Genomic DNA, 9,520 nt, shown 5'->3' with positions numbered 1-9,520 from the left:
CCCCGGGGGGGGGGGGAGGGGTGATGCCCCAACACACCTAGAAATGATGCAGGGGTGCTTACTGATTGAAAAAAGCCAGAAAATGTACTCCATTTTTACAGGATGGAAAGAGCCTGCATTGTATCCTTAACCAATTCCTACTCTTTCCAAACCTACAACAAAATCAGGTTGGGCTATAGATACACTTAAAAATAGTAAAGATAGCTGAGCTCAGCAACTCATAGGATGTTGCACCTCACCAGTCCTTAGATGTGGGGCTGAACTTGTATTCTTTTTTTCCCCACTTTAAACTTTTTCTAGTGATCCTGCCAGTAACACACTTCCTGTACTAAGGTGACAACATTCCCTCACTGTACAGCATCTACAGAGGACCAGTGCAATTACCTCAGGACAGGAAGTGTGGTAGGACTACAGAACATCTTACCCTCCACATTACATAGGTGAGATTTCAGTAATCCTAACACTTTCTGATAACATTATATAAAGCTGAACTCTGGAAACAAAAACATTCATTCAAATATACTCCATAATAACCAAAATAAGATATAAATCCACTTTTCATGCACCAAATGCCTTTGCAACCCCAGATATGTCCTTATAAAAGTAGCAGTGCTAACATCACTGTGGTGTACATAGCCTGTGCGGAGCTGCTCCACCCGCTATAGGCTGACTGCAGAAAGCTACAGGATGGGGGCCGATACTAGACCAGTCACCCTGCACAAGGAGAGAGAGCAGCAGTGACTGGTCTTTATTATAGAAAGCTCCTGCACAGAGACAAAGTTTTACATTGGATTACTGCACAGACTAAATTTTTACCGAAGCACTTACAGTCATTATGTTTCCAAACTTATGGCTCCAACTCTTTCAGTTGGGCTTTCCTGAACTTCCTGTCCAGTACAAGAACACAAAGGACAGAGAAGTCTCAAGCAACTGTCCATCTACTATCCTGGAGAAGGGAGAAGGAAGGAGGATGGAGGAGCAGGAGGCGGGGGGTTAGGGTCTTGCCTTGCTGTGTCTGTGTGTTTGTAGAGACACACACATTGTGGTTCTTTACCTGCGTGCACCCTACTGTCAGCAATCAAAGTTGTTACTTAAACCACTGAATTTCTGCTCTGCTCATCTCCAAGTCTGCACCATCGGGAACACCACTCTTCCCGAGAGCACCACTCTCTGCTGCAATACACTATGAATGAAGGGCGCCAAGGTAATGTCTCAAGGGGCATAAAAAACAGTAAGTTCTTCCGCACTCCTCACAGCATATCCGGCCAAATAGAAATGGTGGTGCTCGCAGTGATACTCACGGATGGCGCCATGCACAACAACAGTAAAAAGCAGGGATCTCCAGCACTCGGTAAATGATGTTCAAATAATAAACGTCCATTTATTTGGACAAGTCGTCACAAACGAAAATTACAACGTTTCGGGGCCGCACAGGGTCCCTTCATCAGGGTGACAATGTGTTACTCCTTACGGGGCATGGCTACATCACCCATTCATTCATAGTTTGTCCTCAGTCTTTACAGAGGGCATTTTGTGATCCAATAGCATACAGCAAGGGACAACTGCTGATCAAATGTGAGTATTGCAGTCTGAGCTGACTTTTTATTTTCTATACTGCCTGGCGGCCCAAGTTAGTTATTTGGAAAGAAAAAACGGTTTTAGGGAATTTTTGTTTTCGGGGGGAGGGGGGGGGGCGCGGGAATATGTAAACAAATAACCAAACATTCATTTTTATTATTGGGGTTCCTTATATCTTTACTCAGGTGATCGACTAGAAATATTAGACATTAACATGAACAGCTGAGACCATTTCTGAGATTACTAATTCTCCATTTTTTTTCTTGTGTAACTTTTGTTTACTGCATTATTGCTGCTCTCAATGGAGTTCATTTGTTGCTCTCTTTTACCCAGATTTCGCTGCTGCGTCAGCTCATTATTAGTCTGTTGACATTGTGAAACACAATAAAAATTTTGCAAAAGAAATAATAGAAATAATCCAGTATCAATATTAAGTTTCTACTGCAGGACCATTGTGAAAAACCATCACCTTACTTTCCCTTGGCGAGATCGTATACGATTACAGAGGATTAAAGTTCATGTTTCACACCCACCTAGCAAACCTGAGTTGTGCAAGCACAAGGTAAATGACTGGGCGCAGCTGCTCAATGACCTACATCTACAAGAGCAATCAAGATTCCTGAAACATTATAAACAAGGATACTGAACACCTTCTGACATCTATCTATCTGCCTGTCGCTTTATGAAATCCAAAGCTAGATGTTATTTACATACTTCACACGGTTCATCAGCATAATAATAGCAGCCTCTTACAGTTCTTAAATCACTTTCCATACAAAATAGCTTGAAATTGCTTTGGTTAAAAAAAAATAATTCACAAAAAACAAAAAAAACATTTCTACCTGCATAACAATCCAACATTATCTGTGGTCTGCATCAGTAATATAGACCAGTCTGTGACATTACCGTGCTGGTACAATCTAAGGCTAGGTTCACACCTAGGCGATTTATCACGCGGATTGGGTCACGCGATATCGCACAAAACGCAGATTCACATTGAAGTCAATGAAGTCTGTTCACACCCTCGCGGTCTGTCGCGCGACAAGGTGCAGGAGCGACTTTCGGCCGGCTGTAGCACGGTTTGGGTCCCACAAACATCTCTATGCATTGATAACCGCATGGTTTTCAAAGAACAGTCGCGCAAAAACAGGTCGGCATCTGAATCGGTTGGTGTGAATCTAGCCTAAATCTGGACCCTCAATATCCCAATCACTAAGAAAGTTGTATAGATTGATATTTGATCTTTGGTTCATGCAAAACTTGTTCTCAAAACCCATATACGTCATATTTTATAAAATACAAATGAATATGGAATTCAGTAGCAAATGGGATTTTTTATTATTATTTAAGGAGCCAGCTCCAATGACAACTATTTTTTAAGGTGCGTTGGTCAGAGTGGTGATGGTCAGCTATCACTCTCTGCAGGGATTCCTCCCCTGTTTCTTCAGCACCCATTGGAGGGACAGACGGCAGGAGGCGGGCAGAGTGGCGGAGCCAGCTGTCAATCAGGCAGCGGGGTGAATCCCAACAATAACGTCGGGATCATTTCCAGCTGCAGCGCGGATCTCTGCTGTCAGCATATAGCGAGTAGTAGCGCCTATTTGCTGAGTTTGGGTCACGGAGGACATAAGTAAATGTACTGCTGTGGCCATAAAAGAACTAAAGCTAAAAAAGGTTTGGTGATAGTTCTTCTTTGACACCCACACAAACCTACATGTTAGAGTAGATATGTAAATTCACATTGCCACTTCTGATAAGTAAGCCAAACAGTGAGTGTTTATTTTTGCATATTGTCTCCAAATAACAGGAAACAGTAGCTAAGATAAAAGACAAAATAAGAAGACAACAGCTGTTTCCTCAGAAGAGGTCACATTAGACAGCAAGAAAGGCACTTCCTCAGCAGGATAAATCCCATCTTACAAGTAAACCGCAATGTCCTGAGAATAATAAAATACACAACTGCAGACAATCATTTTCAGTCATAAAGTGTATCATCATATGATGTTGGTTAAAGGGTTTCCTCAGAATTTAAACAACACTGCACAGGAAAGAAAGGGGAAAATAGAGATCCCATGTAATGTCCATAAGATAGTCTATGTACTCAATTGAGGGCTTGTTCACACCAAATGCAGACCAGATCTGCATGAGTTTCTGCACATGCAGTGCAGTGTATTTTGCAGCGTTTTTGCCACGTCCCAGGCCATTTAAAAAACAAAAACAAATTTATTTTTCGCCTAAAATGGGCTTTCAGTGCGTTCCAGGGCATTTGCATGCGTTTTAGAGCAGAAAAAAAAGTGCATGCTGAAGTTTTTTGACGTGCTCTGGAGCTGAACACTCTGGTGTGAACTAGAGCCCAAAATACCATTGGAATACATTGGATGCAGTTTTGATTCGTTCTGTAACTGCTCTGCATCTGCTCCGCACTTGTTGTGAACTAGCCCCGATAGAAATTATTTCAGTCTATGCTATTACATTATGCACAAAGGTCTCTCTTGCTTTCATTGCGCTAGGAACCAATTCAGTTCAGCCAACAGTAACGCTATCATTATCTACCTAAACACATCTTAGTCAAGGCTTTGCTTGCTCACCACTGCTAGTATTTTGGAAAGCATTTTTTTGGCTCTCCACAAACTATGAATCATTCTCATTCTCCAGAAGTAAAGCTTCCTGCATCTTTTATTTATTTTACACAAAACCCAATGTCTCCGTCAACCAGTTACAGAGTTTCTTTTCTTCTGAAGTGCTCAGAGGCCATAGCTTTGATGTACTGCTGAGGTGTCCTTAATGAAGTCATGAGCATTAATATGAAAGCTCTATTTACTTACATTGTCAAGTATTCCATCAGAAACATTTTGCAGTGATCAACAACAGATCTATGTTTCTCATAAGAAACCCTGTTGTTTCTCCTCTGTTATGGTTTCATGGTATATCCATAGCTAACAAAGGACATGTAAACGTAGAAGGAAATCAAAATACACAAAAGGAGATGTACAATATCTAGAACTAATCCCACTTACTGTAGAATACATCATCTCACACAGAGTTTGTTTTTATGCAGACAACGTTCATATTGTTTCTTTAAACGCAGTGCAGCTGGACTTACAATGGCCTTCTCAAGACAAAAGCAAACCAGGCGTTTGTATAGAATTTATATGGAAACACAAAGTAGGTAAACCAACCAGCCAATGTAGTGTAGGGTTATAGCAAGACAATTTAATGGAACTCCTTGGCCAGAAAGAAGCATTTCATACGCCATTTACATCAAGGAGTAAACACACCCCAATGCCTTGCATGGTGCTCCTGATCCTCTAAGCCAGTGGTTCTCAACCTGTGGGTCGGGACCCCCTCGGGGGTCGAATGACGATTTGCCAGGGGTCGCCTAGTGGCTTTAGGCTGCCGGGAGAGAGACAATTTCTCCCTGAAAGGTCGGGACATTTCTCTGCTCTTTGTTTTTTGAAAATCGGGGGCCGCCGTAAGTCAGAAAAAAAAACCCCCACCATAGGAATGCATAGCTAGATTCCTATTGGTTATTTCACTTTGAAAAAGCCAATAGCAAAATAGCTATTGTACCCGTCCTCTGATGCTGCCAATCAGCAGAGGGGGACCTGAAGTTCTCCATCAGGTCCCCTTCTAGTGATTGACAGCAGCAGAGGGCGGGTGCAATATGTATGTATTCAAGCAAAAAAATATGTAAAACACTCTTCTAGCTATGCATTCCATTTTCCCGGTCCGCAGCTGCAGAGATCGGGAAATGTCTCAGTGCCTGTGATTGGCACTGCACGCTGTCAGCTTCCTGGCGGGCTCGGCACGTGGAGCTGTGAACACGCCCAAGCCCATCCCTATTAGTGACAGTACTGCGGAGTATGTACCTCATACGTTATATAGCCACACACTTTAAATCCAATTCTTCTAGTTCCAGCTGCAGAGCCCGGTCCTGTCTTTGCCTATAGCAGTGGTTCTCAACCTGTGGGTTGCTGTGCAAGGTGAGAGTCCTCCTCAGCTCTCTCCTAGCGCAGCAGTGTCAGTTCTCCCGCCACGCCTCCAGATGTCGCTGCAGCAGCCGCTTCATCCCTAAATTTTACCTTTGGGGGTCACCACAACTTGGCATATGTTACCAAGGGGTCCCGGCCCTAGAAAGGTTGAGAACCACTGCTCTAAGCACTGCAGCAACACTTGGGGAAATGGGGACTGACCAGGTATCCGACTGACCAGGAAATACTCCTCTAGACTAGTGTTTCTCAACTTTGTCATGGTAAGTGCTGGTCTTGGGAGGAAAATTACAAATTTATACTCACCTGATTCTTCTACCTGGCTTGCTCTTAGGCTGATCGCTGGAGTGTCCCTCCCTCTGCACTGCAGCGGTCTTCAGCGAGTTCCCATAACTCACCACGTTCTATACACAGTGTATAGGATGTGAGGGGGCCGAGGGACATTCCCATTGCTGAAGCGTAGGAGGAGGGAGGCTGGAGGAGGGAGTCTGGAGGGAGCTGTGTCACAGCAGGCCAGCTCTAATGATCCGGTTAGTATATCTTTGTTATTGTCTTCCCTAGACCAAAACGAGCAGTTAATCCTTGTAGTGAATGGGGTAGCCCAACTGCAGGGTTAGTAGTGCAGGGGTTAGCCCTACTGCAGGGTTAGTAGTGCAGGGGTTAGCCCTACTGCAGGGTTAGTAGTGAATGGGGTAGCCCTTCTGCAGTGTTAGTAGTGAACAGAGTTGCCCTACTGTAGGGTTAATAGTAACTTTCCGCGGACACCTACTATATAAATTAAAGCTGGCACCCAACTTTTGAGGTTTTCTCTAGCTGTTGTCATTGAAGCTGACTTTAAAAGAAAAAAAATCTTGCAGGCTCCTGAATTGGACAGGCTATAATTTATTTATAAATATAGAATATTCTGTGAGCCTATCTCTTTATCCCGTGAGCTGGGCGGGTCATAAGTCCCAGTTGTTTTCTGTGGCATCTTTCTCTGGCCAAGACACTGCCAGACTAGGAATATACCCTCTCGCTGCTAGCACACGTTGTGCTTCACCGTTATTGTTAGGCCGCACTTCTTCACGTTTTCCCCATTTTCTTTGCTACCTCTCAAATAGTTGATGTATTTTCCAAGTAATAGTTTTTCCTATAATTATATTGTTATGCTTATATACTTGTTCCAGCAATTCTAATGGGCATAACTTTCATTAAGTAGCAAGCACCGTCAGGCAGCCTGCTTCGTGGTACCGCCTAAATAATGCTTTAAAACTCCTAAAAGCTGAGGAGCTCGGATATCCAAAGGACCGGCGTCTGTGGAACTGGCTTGCTGGCTCCTGCAGGCAGCTCATAAAATTTAGGAGGAGGCAGTCTAGAACAGCCTTTCTCAACCAGGGTGGCGTGTCACCCTGGTGTGTCTTCTGGCTTTCTCAGGGGTGCCTCAAAATTCTGTGGTAGTGGGTCTGTGATGTAAGGGGGGAATGAAGACTGCTGTGTAAGGGGGTTCTTGAAGTAAAGTGGTTACTCTGATGTGAAAGGAGGGGACTCTGATTTAAATGCAAAAGGGGGCTACTAATGCAAAAGGGTAATTTTGATGTGAAGGGGGAGAATCTTGAATTTGAAGAGGGCATTTCAATGTGAAGGGGGAAGCCCACCTTTCTGTGTGTTTTTGCATGGGGACCCCTTAAAAATTGATGACATTTTAGACCTTGAGATTTTGCATACTTTACTCACATTCAGCACCACTTTTGTAATCTACAATCTGCTGTTAGCTGGTAAAGTGTATTTGGAAGTAAAAAAAAAGTTTTTTGTTATTTTTGAGAGTGGGGAGGGGTAGACCCTTGGTTACATTTTTTTTCATCGCCATCTGCAATGCCAGTGTAGAGAGTCAACATTCTATTTGTACTTTTGACCATTATTACAGAAAAGGAAAGTGAGGGTAAGTCTAAAGTTTTAGCCTTGTACCCAGAACAAGAGGGGAGAGGGAATCATCCAATTGGGACAACTGTCTATAGAGGGAATTCCTCTCACTTTGGCCGAATTTAAATAACTTCCTGTTGACTTTCTGGGACAGGAAGTGAAATGTACCCAATTGATACACAGGTAGCAAACATTAAGGGCTTGTTCACAGCATGTCTGCTGCAGAACTGTTTGTTCTCAGACCAAAAAAGCATCCCAATGTATCCCTGTGGTATTTCTGGGCTCTGTTCACACCAGTGCAGTCCGTTCCAGGACCAGACCCCCAAAAATTACTGCTTGTCTTATTTTCTCTGGTCTGGAATGCGCTGGAAAGCATAAGAATCCGGAATGCGGCAAAGTCGCTGTAAAATAGCAGCAAACCGCAATGAACTGCGTTCCAGATCTGGTCTGGAAAATGGCAGGGGTTTTAACCCTTCCATGCTCTATCCAAAACTAAAATAAAAGTTTTTGGCTATACATGCACTAACTTTACGTAACCCCATCCTAACCTGTATTCAATCTCATGAGTGTAAATTGCTTATTTTTATAGGATTTACCATGAAAGAAAGAATAACTCTAGTAGCTATCTTTGAAAAAGATAAGCAAGCAGTGCAACTGCCATGACTACTGCGTGAAGTAAAACAGATCTACATCCCTAGGAAAACAGGGATTTCCTTCCATACAAGAAACTGGAAACAAAGTTCATTGCGCTGTAGCATGATATGTGTCTTTAAACTGACTCCTGCAAGAAAAACACATGCATTGCCCTGTGTGGCCTTTCAAAAGCTTTATCTAATGTCCTCATATCAAGGAAAGTTTTCTTTCTCTGTCAGCTGTGATTGTTTATCGCAATGCACCGAGTGGAAATGAAACCAAGCCAGCAGAGACTCGCAACCTCCGAATTCTCATTCTACTGTACTGTGTTGGGATAAGTTTACATAAAGCAGTCATTCAACTGGCAATCAGCAAGGAAAGTACTTACAACCAAACTGCCCTAAAAGGAAAAATTAAATCAAAACAAAGTTTGATAGATTTATTAAACCAGAAATGGAAGTGTGGCAGGGTATAACACGTCACTGGATACACTTTATTTACGCACAAGTGCTTTTCCTCCAGTAGAGGAATTTTTAATACACTTTAGGTTGGCAATGTTGAGATAAGACTTTCTGCAGAAGCAGGTAAGGGCTCGTTCACACCAGAACTGTGTGTGCCTGCGCAGCTGTAATACGATGCGGTTTGCAGCTATTTTACCGCAATTGATGCTGGGTGTTTGTTGCTTAAAATGGGATTCCAGGTGCATTCCGGCACGTTTGAATGCATTTTTGATTAGGGCTGCAACAACTAATCGATCAAATCGATTATAATCGATGATGAGAATCGTCGGCAATGATTCGCATCAGCGATTAGTTGCTTTTAGATTAGTTGCTGCCGCCGCCGCTCTGCTCCTCAGCTCTCCTCCCCACTGGTGCTGGCTGCAGCGATCTGTTTCCTTTTCAATCCCTCCTGCTCTCCCCGCCTGTGTCAGCATGTGCAGCGGGGAAACAGACCACTGAAGCCAGAAGCCGCTGGGAGGAGAGACCACTGTGACTCTTCATTCCCCCGCTGCACCCCCTTCCCCCCACCTCAGCAGCCGCTCCGTGTCTCCTCTTCCCCTGCCCGTTCTTCCTTTGCTCGGCGCTGTTCTGCCTCACCCCCTGCCCCTGTACCGCCGCTTTAGCCCCGTTCAGCCGCTTTAGCCCTACCCCCGTGCCGCTTTAGCCCCCTCCCTGTGCCTCCATTGCAACTAGAAGCTGGGAGCCATACCCAACCTGCTATTGAATATTTTAAAATGCAATAGCCAATAGCAGGCTAGCTATTGCACCCACCCACTGCCTGCTGTCAATCAGCAGATGAGGACCTGATGCAGAACTTCATGTCCCTCCTCTGCTGATTGACAGCAGGCAGTGGGTGGGTGCAATAGCCAGCCTGCTATTGGCTATTGCATTTTAAAATATCCAATAGCAGGCTGGCTATTG

General features: G+C 43.9%; 1 protein-coding gene across 1 annotated transcript in view; it reads right to left on the bottom strand.

Annotated features, from left to right (window-relative positions):
* LOC108787380 (SH3 and PX domain-containing protein 2A-like) overlaps positions 1 to 9,520 on the bottom strand; it is a 205,035-nt gene that overhangs the window by 188,309 nt on the left and 7,206 nt on the right. The gene's annotated exons all lie outside the window — the stretch shown is intronic.

Source organism: Nanorana parkeri, unplaced genomic scaffold (genome assembly GCF_000935625.1).
Source record: "Nanorana parkeri isolate BGI_ZX_2015 unplaced genomic scaffold, ASM93562v1 scaffold258, whole genome shotgun sequence".
NCBI classification, from domain to species: Eukaryota; Metazoa; Chordata; class Amphibia; order Anura; family Dicroglossidae; genus Nanorana; species Nanorana parkeri.
This window is presented reverse-complemented; position numbering and strand designations above follow the sequence as displayed.